Source organism: Oncorhynchus masou, chromosome 31 (assembly GCF_036934945.1).
Source record: "Oncorhynchus masou masou isolate Uvic2021 chromosome 31, UVic_Omas_1.1, whole genome shotgun sequence".
NCBI lineage: Eukaryota > Metazoa > Chordata > Actinopteri > Salmoniformes > Salmonidae > Oncorhynchus > Oncorhynchus masou.
In genome coordinates this window covers 44,533,965-44,549,512 of record NC_088242.1, presented here as the reverse complement: position 1 = coordinate 44,549,512, position 15,548 = coordinate 44,533,965, and the positions used below count along the sequence as shown (strand labels likewise).

At 41.1% G+C, this 15,548-nt stretch overlaps 1 pseudogene; it reads left to right on the top strand.

Moving 5' to 3' along the window:
• The first annotated feature begins 365 nt into the window (after positions 1–365).
• Positions 366–15,548, top strand: part of LOC135523988 (ATP-dependent RNA helicase DHX8-like) — a 29,663-nt pseudogene continuing 14,480 nt past the window's right edge.

Here is a 15,548-nt window from a genome sequence, read left to right as displayed (position 1 = left end):
TGTTGCTAATGTTTCATTTAGAAATGTTTTATTGACATCCACACTGGAGACCACAATGTCAGTTTTGTGGCTCCTGAGTGGCGCAGTGGTTTAAGGCACTGCTCAGTGCCAGAGGTGTCACTACAGACCCTGGTTCGACTCCAGGCTGTATCACAAGCTGTGATTTGCAGTCCCATAGGGCGGTGCACAATTGGCCCAGCGTCGTCCGGGTTAGGTGGTCATTGTAAACAAGAATTTGTTCTTAAACTGACTTGCCTCGTTAAAAAAATGAACTTGGAGTTTAGGTTGTCATATTGGCAATGAGTTTACCCCCACCTGGTGACCAATAAAATAATTACCCGGAAGTGTGGTCTAAGTTCAAAGTTCGTAACGTAACGTGCGTGTTACCAATGCCTGCGTTTTCTGAAAACAAAACAAACACTGGACACAATGGCAGAATTTGGAGTTGAGGAGCTTAAGCGGCTTGAATACCTGTCTTTGGTGTCCAAAGTGTGTACAGAACTTGACAACCATCTTGGTATATGCGAGAAAGATCTTGGCAAGTTGAATCGTCACACACTACTTCTGTCACCCCACATTTGGAATAATCTTACTAGCTTGCTGCTAAGCTAGCTATCTTAGCTACCTTTGGTTTTAGCTAACGTTAATTTTACTCCCGAATTCCGATTGTAAAACGTATTTTATTTAGTCATAACGTTATCTATTGTAAAGGAGATGTTTACTTTGCCTTGAAAGTGTGGTGGGTGGTCTGGACCCCATAACATGTTTAAGCATGTGACATTTCCCTGAGTTCTATAAAAGCTAGCTAGTTCATGTTTCATGTGAGCATTCTTGGCAAAACAAGAAAAAATAATTTGCTGCTGATCAGTTATTTATGATAGTGGCATAGTTATCCTAAGCGAATACAGTAGCCTACCATTTTTTTCTCTCTTCTGAAGTTGATCATTCTTGCTGTCTCTTTTAGCTGAGTTTGTCATCTGCCTTGCTGAAAAGCAACCAACATTTGATGGCTTCAAATCACTTCTGCTGAAAAATGGAGCAGACTTCACAGTAAGTGTTATAGTGTGATGTAGCTGTTTGATATGTTTAAAATTAGCCCGGGCAATTCAATACTCTTTCTGTCTGGTTTTGAATCCACTTTCACTCTTTCATAGGATTCTCTCATCAGCAATTTGCTCAGACTTATTCAAACTATGCGGCCGTCGAAAGCATCTACGAGCAAAGGTTAGTTGATCATATGCTGTGTATAACTCTGGTTAGTGTCGAATTGGATATACTGTATCTGATTATTTCAAAATGTCATACTGAATCTCTTTAATTTTATGGCGGTAGCCTCTGAGCCTGTGGTCAAACAGAAGAGTGAGAAGGACAAACTGAAGGAGATGTTTCCTGGATTGTGCAGGCCAGACAATCCAGCTCCCGTAAGTCTCTCAGAAATTAGTACATACATAGTGGCTAAACAAGTATGGTTAAACAAGGCGCTGCTATTACGTCCCACAGTAGACCAATGCTCTCTAACAACACCCACAGATTCCGCTAGAAGACGATGATGTGAGGGTAGCAGATGCTGCCATGAAAGAATTGGAGATGTTCATGTCCAGTGTTAGTGGAACAAACTCAACGAGCAGGTAAAGACATTTTGATAATTCAGGGTTTGCAGTTTTACTGGTGCACTATGAATAGCAAAACCCTGAATTGGATGAAAAATAGGTATTTAAAAAAAATTATGGCTCTTGTTTTAGGTTGGACAACAAAAGGCAGCGAAGCAGAAGTCGGAGCCAAGACAGAGACCGGAAGAGACGCTCACGCTCTCCGTCTTGCGACCGTGAGAGGGACAGAGACTTCAAACGCGGTCGAAAACGTGTTTCCCGCTGGAGTGATCGCAGTCCGAGCCCCTCCAGGGATCGAGACATTGAGGTTGGTTCTGACCGCTGTAAGGACAAACACATTGACCGGCCCCCACCAGAAGAGCCTGCTGTAGGGGACATATTCAACGGCAAAGTCACCAGCATCCTGCAGTTTGGCTGCTTCGTGCAACTGGAGGGACTGAGGTTAGTAAAAGAGAATAGGAAAATATCGAAAGCATGTGTCCAACACGTTCTGTATCTTACGGTGATCCAATGTTTTGAAAACCCGATGTTGAAAACCTTTTTGGTTTTTCATTGTAGGAAACGCTGGGAGGGGTTGGTCCACATCTCTGAGCTACGCAAAGAGGGACGTGTTGCCAATGTGGCTGATGTGGTCCAGAAAGGTCAACGAGTCAAGATCAAGGTGCTGTCCTTTACTGGCTCCAAGACCAGTCTCAGCATGAAGGTAAGACAGCAACACAGAGCAGGAATGAATTCAAAGCCTACTGCCCTTTGGTAAGCATGATGAAGGACATGAAGCAAAATTAAATTATAACTGAAACTCATACTCTACTCTTGGTTGCCAGGATGTAGACCAGGAAACAGGGGAGGACCTGAACCCGAACAGGAGGAGGAACCAGGGCCCTGATGGTGGGGAGGAGAAAATCATGAGGAACCCCGACCGCCCAACCAACCTCAACCTGGGCCACGCCCCTGAGTTGGAGGATGACACACTGGAACGCAAGAGACTGACCAAGATATCTGACCTTGAGAAGTGGGAGATCAACCAGGTATGTGTACATATGTAGGGTTCATCAAGACATCTTTGCTCATTTTAGTAGTGTGATGTTGATCTATACATGGTATTTTTCCTGTCCTCAGATGATTGCTGCTAATGTTCTTTCTAAAGAGGAGTTCCCCGACTTTGACGAGGAGACGGGTATCCTCCCAAAAATTGATGATGAAGAAGGTAACATTTTAGCATGTTTTTTGGGGGGTCGGGAACAGTAATCTCCTGAAAGGATTAGGGGTGTAATGATTCATCGATACAGATTGGAATCCGGTTCAATTGTTTAAGATGCTTCAGTCAAAAACAATCCAAATGTTTATTTCTTTATTTTTATTTCACCTTTATTTAACCAGGTAGGCAAGTTGAGAACAAGTCTCATTTACAATTGCGACCTGGCCAAGATAAAGCAAAGCAGTTCGACACATACAACAACACAGAGTTACACATGCAGTAAAACAAACATACAGTCAGTAATACAGTAGAAAAATAAGTTTATATACAATGTGAGGTGAGATAAGGGAGGTAAAGGTAAAAAAGGCCATGGTGGTGTGGTAAATACAATATAGGAAGTAACACACTGGAATGATAGATTTAACAGTAGATGAGTGTGCAAAGTAGAAATACTGGGGTGCAAAGGAGCAAAATAAATAAATACAGTAGGGGAAGAGGTAGTTGTTTGGGCTATTTTATAGATGGGCTATGTACAGGTGCAGTGATCTGTGAGTTGCTCTGACAGCTGGTGCTTAAAGCTAGTGAGGGAGATGTGTTTCCAGTTTCAGAGATTTTTGTAGTTTGTTCCAGTCATTGGCAGCAGAGGCAGCCAAAGGAGGAATTGGCTTTGGGGGTGACAAGTGTGATATACCTGCTGGAGCGCGTGCTATGGTGACCAGCGAGCAGAGATAAGGCGTGACTTTACCTAGCAGGGTCTTGTAGATGACCTGGAGCCAATGGGTTTGGCGAACGAGTATGAAGCGAGGGCCAGCCAACGAGAGCGTACAGGTCACAATGGTGGGTAGTATATGGGGCTTTGGTGACAAAACGGATGGCACTGTGATAGACTGCATCCAATTTGTTGAGTATGGTGTTGGAGGCTATTTTGTAAATGACATCGCCAAAGTCGAGGATCGGTAAGATGGTCAGTTTTACGAGGGTATGTTTGGCAGCATGAGTGAAGGAGGCTTTGTTGTGAAATCGGAAGCCAATTCTAGATTTAATTTTGGATTGGAGATGTTTTATGTGAGTCTGGAAGGAGAGTTTACATTCTAACCAAACACCGAGGTATTTCTAGTTGTCCACATATTCTAAGTCAGAACCGTCCAGAGTAGTGATGCTGGACGGGCGAGCAGGTGCAGGCAGCGATTGGTTGAAGAGCATGCATTTAATTTTACTTGTATTTAAGAGCAGTTGGAGGCCATGGAAGGAGAGTTGTATGGCATCGAAGCTCTATGTCTTAAGTAGTTGAACATGTTATTACTCCAACCTCGTGACAAACTGACATGTTTTCAATACTGTCAAAAAACAACTTTATATTAAAGGAGTGCCTTTGATTTGACGGCCTGCACATGCTCAGTTAGGCGTGACCAGATGTCATGTTTCTATGCATGAGCTTAGCTTGCCAACGTCGCCATGACATCACCTACATGTGTGCTCTATCGGAGAAGCCGTTTCAGCCTGTCTTCATGCTGTACTGTCTTTGGTTTCTCTAGAGATAAATCAGATCCAGCCTGAACTGTGTGATGTTGTAGTTTCCCAACAGGCCAATATTCTACATAGTTTAGCGCATAAAACATGGTAATTAACTACGACCATAATCCATTGCTCATCTACCTGTCCGGTCTGTTTCTTTTATGCCTGCTACGGGAAGAGAAAAGAAGGCGTGGTCGTGAGGGGATATAGTGAGCAGCTGTTGATATTCAGCAGTCATAAAAGTATGCTTTATTTACTTTGAATTACTTCAAAATAGTGATTTTGTCAGACAGGATAGGCAGTAGCTCTGTAGAAATGAGAGGACTTGGAATTAAATGATTAAGTCATCAAATGAAACAAATGCAACAAACATAACAATTTAAATATATTTTTTAAAGTAATGTGAATAAATGATGGTTAATAAGTGATCAGCAGTAACGGGCAGTCACTACCATTATGGGACTTTTATTCATTGTTTTGTTCTGTGTTACAAGCATTCAGCCCAAATAATCAAAACCAAAATCGAAAACCGTGGTTGTTTTTATAATCACACTGACCTCAAAAAGCACTAGTCGCTCAGTGCTATTAATATTGCAAGACAACACCGCAAATCAATTAAAAATGTTTGGGTCAAATCCAATACAACACAGAATGAAACCCTCTCAATTTTTTAAGTATTGTAAAGGCAGCATTAAGTTATAGGTATGCTTGTCACCAGCAGGGCCTGGGGAGTTCCAGGATCAAAATAAATATGAAAGCTCAGGTAAAAATGTAGAGGAGAAATCACCTCAGTCTTCTGAAAACCTAACCCTGGGATAGTTATATTTTTCAGCGGGACAATTTTTGACACATCTTAATGCCAAGAACACAGTAGAATGGCTTTTCAAGAGGTATTGAGTGGTCCAGTCTCAGTTCTGACATCAATTTCCTTGAAAATCAGAGAAGGTTTGAATTTTGCTGTCTATCAATTGTTCCCTACCAAATGTACTGCATGAACAATTTTGAGAAAAGCAATGGATAAACAGTGCCTTCAGAAATGATTCACCCTTGACTTATTCCACATTTTGTTGTTACAGCCTAAATTCTAAATCGATTAAATACATAATCGCACAATAACGACAAAGTAAAAACATGTTTTTTGAAAATATCCTGTTTTACACACCAGTGGCCGGTGCCGTTTAAGATGAGGGAGGACGATTCTTTTTGGGGTGCATGGCCTTAATTTATTGGATGACTGTCAATATTCCATTTACCCTGCTCAATGTAACATCAACTGGTTTAGGTTATTACATGATACTCAAATACCCATCATGAGGTTGCGCTAACGTAGCCTAGGAATGAAAGTCTTCAATGTAGATACACAGGTCGAGAGAAATGTTTGAGTAGCCTAATCACACTCTTCACTGCATCTAGCTGATCAAGGGTGTAATCATTAGCCCAACAGTTGCAAATGAGAGTTTCTATTGGACAAATTCAGGTATGTTTATCCCCATTTTGTCAGTTTGCTTCTGTCAAAGAAATGTTTTTCAGTTCACAGTTCACTTTCATTCTAGTCACATACAAACAGCATGATCACTTTGCTTGTTAATTCCTTCTTGCATCTACATGCTCTCCTCCTCTCACCTTTTCCCTTCACTTCAGTGCACTACACATCAGCTGTCTGTGAACAGGTGAAAAAACCTTTCCAAGCCAAACCTTCATATCATAACCGCTAAACACTACACACAGCTTACATCGTTGTAACCATATTAGCTGACGTCAGTCAACATAGCTACTAGAACTAACGTGTTAGTTTTCATGCAGTACATGTACAGTTAGCAAGCAGTTTAGCAGTTACTCCGGCGGGCCCTGGAGGCAATAAATTATTAAAACCAAAAGCTTACCTTGGATAGCCAAAGCTAACATGGCATCCCTCTCTGTTTGGGTAGGCTAAACTAGCTAAGTAAGTGAAAGTCAAAAAGAAAAACCCCCAAAATATATAGCTAGGCCTCTCCATTTTTTAAAAATTGTTCAACTATTTTTTTTTCTCTCTTTGAGTCAACTACTCACCACATTTTGTACTGTAGACCTTCATTGCAAAACAGTGTGTTTTAATAAATTATTGGTCACATGAATATATTTAGTATACTTTTATCTAAAATTGATAACTTTTTAAACTTTTACTATTTTTATTTTTATGAAATTCACTGAGGATGATCCTCCCCTTCCTCCTCTGAGGATCTTCCACTGATTTACACCCCTGAGTCAATACTTTCTAGAAGCACCTTTGGCAGAGATTTACAGCTCTGAGTCTTTCTGGGTAAGTCTAAGAGCTTTCCACACCTGGATTGTGTGACATTTGCCGATTTAAAAAAAAAAAAAAAAAAAAAAAAAAAAAAAAAATTGTAATTTTCTAAATTCTTCAAGTGCTTTCAAATTGGATGTTGATCAATTCTAGACAACCATTTTCAAGTCTTGCCATGCATCTTCAAGCAAATTTAAGTAAAAACTGTAACTCGGCCACTCAGGAACATTCACTGTCTTCTTAGAAGCAAGTGCAGTGTTGAGTTGACCTTGTGTTTTAGATTATTGTTCTGCTGAAAGGTGAATTCATCTCCCTGTGTCTGGCGGAAAGCAGACTGAACCAGATATACCTTTAGGATTTTGTCTGTGCTTAGCTCCATTCCGTTACCTTTTTTATCTTGAAAATAACTCCTCAGTCCTTAACGATCACAAGCATACCCATAACATGATGCAGCCACCACTAGGCTTGAAAATATGGAGAGTCGTACTCAGTAATGTGTTGAATTGGATTTGCCCCAAACATAACATTTTGTAATCAGGACAAAAAGTTAATCGCATTGCCACATTTTTTGCAATATTACTTTAGTGCCTTGTTGCAAACAGGATGCATGTTTTGGAATATTTTTTATTATGTACAGGCTTCCTTTTCATTCTGTCAATTTGGTTAGTATTGTGGCGTAACTACAATGTTGTTGATCCATCCTCAGTTTTCTTCTATCACAGCCATTAAACTCTGTAACTGTTTCAATTGGCTTCATGCTGAAATTCCTGAGCGGTTTCCTTTCTCTCCCGCAACTAAGTTATTTTATTTAACCTTTATTTAACCAGGCAAGTCAGTTAAGAACAAATTCTTATTTACATTGATGGCCTACCAAAAGGCAAAAGGCCTCCTGCGGGGACGGGGCCGAGATTCTTTTAAAAATATATTGGGAAAAAACACATCAGGACAAGAGACAACACTTCATAAAGAGAGACCTAAGACAGCAACACATTAAAACACAGCATGGTAGCAACACAACATGACAACAACATGGTAGCAACACCACATAACAACAACATGGTGGCAACACAACATGACAGCAGCACAACTTGGTAGCAGCACAAAACATGGTACAAACATTATTGGGCACAGACAACAGCACAAAGGCAAGAAGATAGAGACAACAATACATCACACGAAGCAGCCACAACTGTCAGTAAGAGTGTCCATGATTGAGTCTTTGAATGAAGAGATGGAGATAACGGTCCAGGTTTGAGTGTTTTTTTTGCACCTCGTTCCAGTCGCTAGCTGCAGCAAACTGAAAAGAGGAGCAACCCAGTTCAAGAAATAGTTGAGGGCTTGTAAGCAGGATTGCACATTTTGGGTAATATTCAGAGGTGGAAACGTTCTGTGAGAATTAACATGAATGTATGGGAATTAACGGAAATATATGCAAACAATGATGTTTTTTGTATTGGTTATATTTACCATATCATATGGAGACAGAAACATAAACCTTTTACCTTATCATAAGTAGACATAATTGCAAATGATTAAATCATTCCAATAGAAATAAAAAATAACAATTTAGTTACGAATTTAACTTTAATTAAACGAGGTGACTCTTCACATGGGAGGATTTCACTGAACAACAAAAGGGAATATTGAATGATCCCCAATGATCCATCGTATCTCCCAAAAATGTTTTCAACATACATCTGTAAAATGATAGTCTAGAAACTAAAGCTTTGGTTGTCTTCCTCTCAGGCTTCCATGTCTTCTCCACCTCTTGAACGTCAGACTCTGAGGCCTCATCTTCACTGTCACTTTCCAACCTTGTTGAGGATGGCTCGTTGTCAGGCTCAAAAAGCCTCAAATTTGCCCGGGTGGCTACCAATTTTTCAACCCTTATATTGGTCAGCCTGTTGCGTGCTTTGGTGTGTGTGTTCCCAAACAAGGACCAGTTGTGCTCTGAGATGGTTGATGTTAGTGGGATTTGGATGATGATGGAGGCAACAGGGGAAAGAGCCTCAGATCCACAAAGTCCCTTTCACCAGGTGGCTGATGAGATATGTTGGCACGACTGCCATATTGAGTCTCCATCCCAAAGCCCTTGCTTTGAAGTGTACTTCGCCAGACTGCCAATAACCTTGCCCTCATCCAGGTCAAGGTGGTGAGACATGGTAGTGATGACACCATAGGCCTTGTTGATCTCTGCACCAGACAGGATGCTCTTGCCAGCATACAATCCATACAATGGCTACTGCTGTAGGTTTCAGGAGTTTCAGGCTGCTTACCACTCTCTCCCAAAATACATCATCCAGGAGGATCCTCTTGATGGGGCTGTCCATATCGGAAGACTGTGATATGGCCATTTCTTGTAGAGAGTCCTTCATCTCCAGGAGACTGTCAAACATGATGACATCACCACCCCAACGGGTGTTGCTGGTTAGCTTCAATGTGGTGCTCTTATTCTCACTTTGCTTGGTGAGGTAGATTGCTGCTATAACTTGATGATCCTTCACATACCTTACCATTTCCTTGTCTCTCTTGTAGATTGTATCCATTGTTTTCAGTGCCATGATGTCCTTGATGAGAAGATTCAATGCATGAGCAGCACAGCCAATGGGTGTGATGTGAGGTTAGGACTCTTTAGACCAAGCAGCCTTCATGCTTGCAGCATTGTCTGTCACCAGTGGAAATACCTTCTGTGGTCGAAGGTCATTGATGACTGCCTTCAGCTCATCTGCAATGTAGAGACCAGTGTGTCTATTGTCCCATGCGTCTGTGCTCTTGTAGAATACTGGTTGAGAGGTGGAGATGATGTAGTTAATTATTCCTTACCCACAAACATTCAACCACCCATCAGAGATGATTGCAATGCAGTCTGCTTTCTCTATGATTTGCTTAACCTTCACTTGAATTCTGTTTAACTCTGCATCCAGAAAATGAGTAGATAAAGCATGTCTGGTTGGAGGGGGGTATTCTGGGGGAAGAGCATTCAGAAGTCTCTGCCAATACTCATTGCCTGTGAGCATCAGAGGTGAACCAGTTTCATACACAGCTCGAGCAAGACATTCATCAGCATCTCTCTGACTAGGTTCCTCCATTGAGTCAAAAACAACTTCTGATTCCAGGAGGACCATGAGCTGTTGCTATCGATAAGGTGTCTGATTCATAATTTTCACCTTGAATAGAAGATTCGACATCTTTGTTGCATTCTTCACATGATTTGGCACATTATTTGCAAATGTACATAGCTTTACCTTCTACATTAGCTGCAGTGAAATGTCTCCACACATCAGATAATGACCGTAGAATTTTCCTGTAAAGATGAGAAAAAACGAGTAAAAAAACAACAAATACAATTCCTTGTACCGATAAATAGTTAAGCAGTTAGATTAAACAACTCCTTTGTAAGATAAATGTTTTAAAATGAAACATGTATGGAAACAGGTGAATTAACACTCAGTTTGCAGGCTCAAGCAAGCTAAAACCCACATGGTAGCAAAAACTATCTAGCAGAAATGGTTAAGTTATAAATTATTTAAACACACTTTGCTGTAGGCTACTATTTACTAGTTAACAAAAAATCATGTATGTCATATGAAATATATTCACCCCACCCAGTATTTTAATATGAATTTACCAGAAAGCATGTAGTTCTTGGCTCAGACAGTGTCATAGTTTTGGCTCAATAGCATCTCAGTGTGCAAGATCTTGAGAATCCGCTGTACATGTGATGGAAGAGTGCACTGCACATGTAATGGAAGAATGCACTGTGCATGTAGAGGGTTGCAATTCAATTGAATTGGGGATAGTTTATCCAAAATATGCCACAAGACCTAGAATTGCCTTACGTGTATCCCACAAAAAAGGTTCACTGTTATACGCCAACCTTTTTGGTGAATTTAAGCAAAATTCCTGGGCTTAACTTCCCATGGAAAATGCTACTTGTAACCCTACTTGTAAGTAAGCATTTCACAATAAGGTCTACACATGTTGTGTTCGAGCGTTGTGACAAATAAAGTTTGATTTGATGTGGAGGATGAGGGCTGCAGTAGGTATTTCAGATAGGGGGGGTGAGGCGTTAGAGGGTTTTATAAATAAGCATCAACCAGTGGGTCTTGCGATGGGTATTCAGAAATGACCAGTTTACAGTGGAGTATAGAGTGCAGTGATGTGTCCTATAAGGAGCATTGGTGGCAAATCTCATGGCCGAATGGTAAAGAAGATCCAGCCGCTCAAGAGCACCCTTACCTGCTGATCTATAAATTACATCTCCGTAATCTAGCATGGTTAGGATGGTCATATGAATTGGGGTTAGTTTGGCAACTTGGGGGAAAGGGAGTGATTATGATGAGGATATTCTAGATTTATCTTTATCCTGCAGCTTCGATATGTGCTGAGAGAAGGACAGTGTACCATCTAGCCATTCCCAAGCCCTAAACCCTCAGCGGTAGTAATCACACCTGTGGGTAGAGTGGCATTCTTCTTTCCAAACCACATTAACTTTGTTTTGGAGGTGTTCCCGAACAAGGTTAAGGGCAGAGATGTTGAACACTAAGAAATATTTGTTGTGGAGCATTTAACACAAAATCTGCTGAGTATAAGACTGTATCATCTGCATATAAATGGATGAGAGCGCTTCCTACTGCCTGAGCTATGTTGATGTAAATTGAGAAGAGAGTGGGGCCTAGGATCGAGCCTTGGGGTACTCCATTGTTGACAGGCAGTGGCTGAGACAGCAGATGTTCTGACTTAATACACTGCACTCTTTTGAGAGAGGTAATTAGCAAACCATTCCAAAGACCCCTCAGATACACCAATACTCCTTAGCCGACCCACAAGAATGGAATGGTCTACCGTATCAAAATCTTTGGCCAAGTCAATAAAAATAAAGAAGAAAGGATCTAAACCATCTGACCCAGAGGGGGGGGGTGGTCAAGTTTCAGGAGCTCCTTTAGCACCTCGGAATCAGTGACTGCCGATAGGGAGAAACTATTAGAAGGGGCAGGGGGAAAAGAGGGAGGAGCATTGGGGCTAGTTGCATTAGAAGGGGTGAGAGATGAGGAAATGTTGGGGTGGGAGATGAGGAAATGTTGGACGGGCGTAGGAGGCATGGCTGAGTCAAATAGGAATCCTGACTTAATGAAGTAGTGATTGAAGAGCTCAGCCATGTGCTCCTTGTCAGTGACAGCCACATCATCAACATTAAGGTACATGGGCAGCTGTGACGAGGAGGGTTTATTCTCAAAATTCTTTAAATTTTCCAGAGTTAGGAAGGACACCTGTATCTATCTTTGTAGTGACTGTTAGAATTGATACACTATCCAAAGTGTAATAACTTCACCATGCTCTAAAGGATAGTCAATGTCTGCTTTTTTATTTTATTTTATCAAAGGGGTTGAATGCTTATTTACTCAAGATATTTCAGCTTTTCATTTTTTAAATTAATTTGTAAAAATGTCTCAACATAATTCCACTTTGACATTATGGGATATTGTGTGTAGGCCAGTGAAAAAATCTAAATGTATTCAGTTTTAAATTCAGGCTGTAACTCAAAATGTGGACAAATGTAAGGGATATGAACACTTTCTGAAGCCACTGTATGTTGCCCTAAGAGTTGTGCAAAGTAGGTAGAATCCTTAAAAAATGATTCCCAGCTGTAATGGCTGCCAAAAAGTGCTTCCACCAAGAATTAACTCTGGGGTACGAAAACATATGCAATCCAGACTTAACTTTTTTAGGTTCTTAACTTCTTTTTCACTTTGAAAATGTGTAGAATATTCGGGGGAAAAAAGCGAATTATAATCCCTTTTTAGATTGAATTTTAAGACCGCAAAAATGTGAATTGTTTGCAAAGGAAGTAGACTTTCACTTGCGACTGTAACTGCGTATGCCAATCGTCGATCTACAAGTCATTGCATGCCGAGCAACCTCAATGCCTATCAGTAGCTCTATAACAACTTTGTGCACGCTGTCCAACAAAAGGTAGGCCTATCTCTGATCTTCCTGCTGATTTGGGGTTTACGTCGTTGTGATTTGATTGCTCAGTTTCACCATCAGAAGAAATAGCTTTTGGTAGTGTTGCCTTAAAGGTGCAATCTGTAGATGCTTCATCCATTTTAGGATGATTTATGAAATGGATTCTTGAAGAATATAACTTAATAAATGGCTCATGAGTTTAGTGCCCCATCAGAACCCATAATATAAGCTTGAAAACAAAGTAAGCGTAAACAAACACAATATAGCCTCAAAACAAGATTAAAACTATAGTTTTGATATCATGGATGGTCAGTCCTTGCATCCAATGCTCTGTGCGTGAATTTGAGTGGTTACATTTCTCCAGCTTTTTACTGAAACGGGTGGGGAGAATGCTTTGTTATTGTTTCAAATTCTGATTACCACTTTAAACCGTCGTTGTATATGGTCATCTTTACATGAATAGGCAAAGTTGGCAGCTCATTTTGTAAAAAAGGACCGCAATCATTTTGCCCAACTGCATTGTTGGAGGAAAAGAGAAGCTCACTCTGTGAAACATTTGCTTGAGATGTTCGACTTCAAGAACAACACATTTCAGCTTTTTGGTATAAGAACCGTGTTGCGGTTTCACTTTAAAGTTATGGTTAGACGTGCCGCTGTCCTTTTGAACACACACTCCTGTCCTCATTACTACCTGTTCCATTTTAAGACTGGGTGTTCTCTCTTGAGTCAGGGAACATTCCGTTCTGTATGCAACCACAGCCATGCTGCATTCTCATACAGGCTTCCACAAATAACGCACACACACCTAAGTTTTCATCAACTGTGAAATCAAGTCTCCATTGTGTGGGTAGAATGGGTTCATTTAGTAAAATTGCTACAATTTAGGTGATAAAAGGGGATTTCAACAGTATCCCCTTTTTAACCTTGTCAATGGTCAATGTGGCTTTAGAATGCAGGTGATTGACTGAGAATTATACCTGCAGTGATATTATGCTTAAAAGAACATTTAAATTGATCAATTATAATACATTTAAAGTTGCAGACTTTTTTCTTTTTTTTGTTCCTATGGATGAATAGAATCAGCAACCAATGAAACAACCTGGGGTCTATTCATTAGTCGCTCACCGTAGCAAAAGTTTTTATTACTCTAAACGGATAATGTTACGCCTTGTTTGTCACATTTCCTCATCTCCCCGCCCACTGCCCAGTAAGCTATTTGCTCATACTAGAAAGCACAACTTTGGCTATATTGTTAAGCTTATGGGGCAACAGACACAATCAGGACTAACTCACAGATATTCACCAGTCAAGTCTCCATTGTATGGATAGAATGGTTTAATTGGTCAAATTGCTACAACTTAGACAATAAAAGTGAATTTTATCGCCTGACCTCTACCTGCTGTGACCTTTTGTGGCAAAAGAATGCAGGTGATTGGCTGCAAATTATACTAACCTGCAGTGACATTATGCTGGAAAGAACATTACATTGATTCATGACAATATTTGCCTACCATTTAGGGGACGGAGGGAAGAATTGACATGAAATGGAAAATGTTTCTTCAACAACAAATATGAACATTTTTGTAGCTTTTTTTTATGACCAGATAGTAGAAACTGGCAACCATGTCCACATCCAGGCTGTTCCATACACACTCGCACTCGCTCAGAGAAGTCCGCTCAGAGAAGTCCGCTCAGAGAAGTCCGCTCAGAGTCGACCAGCTCCTGAGCTCCATCAGAAGCAGATTTTAATTTTCAAATGAAAAATTAATGTTTTCATGCAATAAATGTTCAAATAAAATCGTATCGCATCAATTTCGTCCTCCTATCGCTTCAAACTAAAACGTATCGTTTCTGTATCGCATTGGAGCACGTGTATCTAGATGTGTGTTGAACCATCTTTGAAAGGGAAGATGCACACCCCTAGAAAGCATACATTGACTGCAGTGTCCTAAGTGTACATTTTATTTCATTCAGATCAGGACCTGGAGATTGAGCTGGTGGAGGAGGAGCCTCCATTCCTGAGAGGACACACTAAACAGAGTATGGACATGAGCCCTGTCAAGATTGTTAAGGTATGTTTTATATTCCTCTGCACCACGCTACTTTCACCCTACCTTTTTTTAGGCCTAACTGTTTTCTCCTGTCCCATGTAGTGTGAACAAATGCCGTTCTCTCGGTTTGCCTCTGTCAGAATCCAGATGGCTCGCTGTCCCAGGCAGCCATGATGCAGAGTGCTTTGGCTAAGGAGAGGAGGGAGGTGAAGCAGGCTCAGCGAATGGCTGAGATGGACTGCATACCTATTGGCCTCAACAAGCACTGGGTAGACCCCCTGCCTGACTGTAAGGACCTGGACCACACACGAACAGGGCATTAGGGATGCCAGACATACATTATGCTTTCCAACCATGCGGTTTATCATGCTTTCCTTTCTGCTCTCCACAAGGTCACTACCACATAGTAAAACACAGTCCTGTCCAGTGTTCCTCCTCGGCTACTCTTCCTGGGGTTCACATGAAACTTGACATAATACCGACCATTAATAGACAAGAACAGCACTACATCAATAGTTATCTGGTTTCCGTTAGCATCCTAACAGGCCGGATAAAGTGGCCCGCTGTAGTGTGCCGTATCCTCCATGGCCCAGGGTTACAGGGGAGGCTTTGTGGGTGTAAAGGTTCCTCCCAGGGTCCTAGACTGGGTCTGGATCACCAGTCATCTGAAGGGGTGGAGGTTAAATATCACGCCAGTTCATCTCAATTAAAGACGCTTCCCTCTTACACAGTTGATGGAAGGCAGATTGCAGCCAACATGAGAGGAATCGGCATGATGCCAGACGGCGTCCCGGAGTGGAAGAAACATGCCTTTGGAGGCAACCAGGCCTCTTATGGCAAGAAGACAGTGCTTTCCATCCTGGAGCAGAGAGAGAGCCTGCCCATCTTCAAGCTCAAAGAGCAGCTTATACAGGTTTGTAATA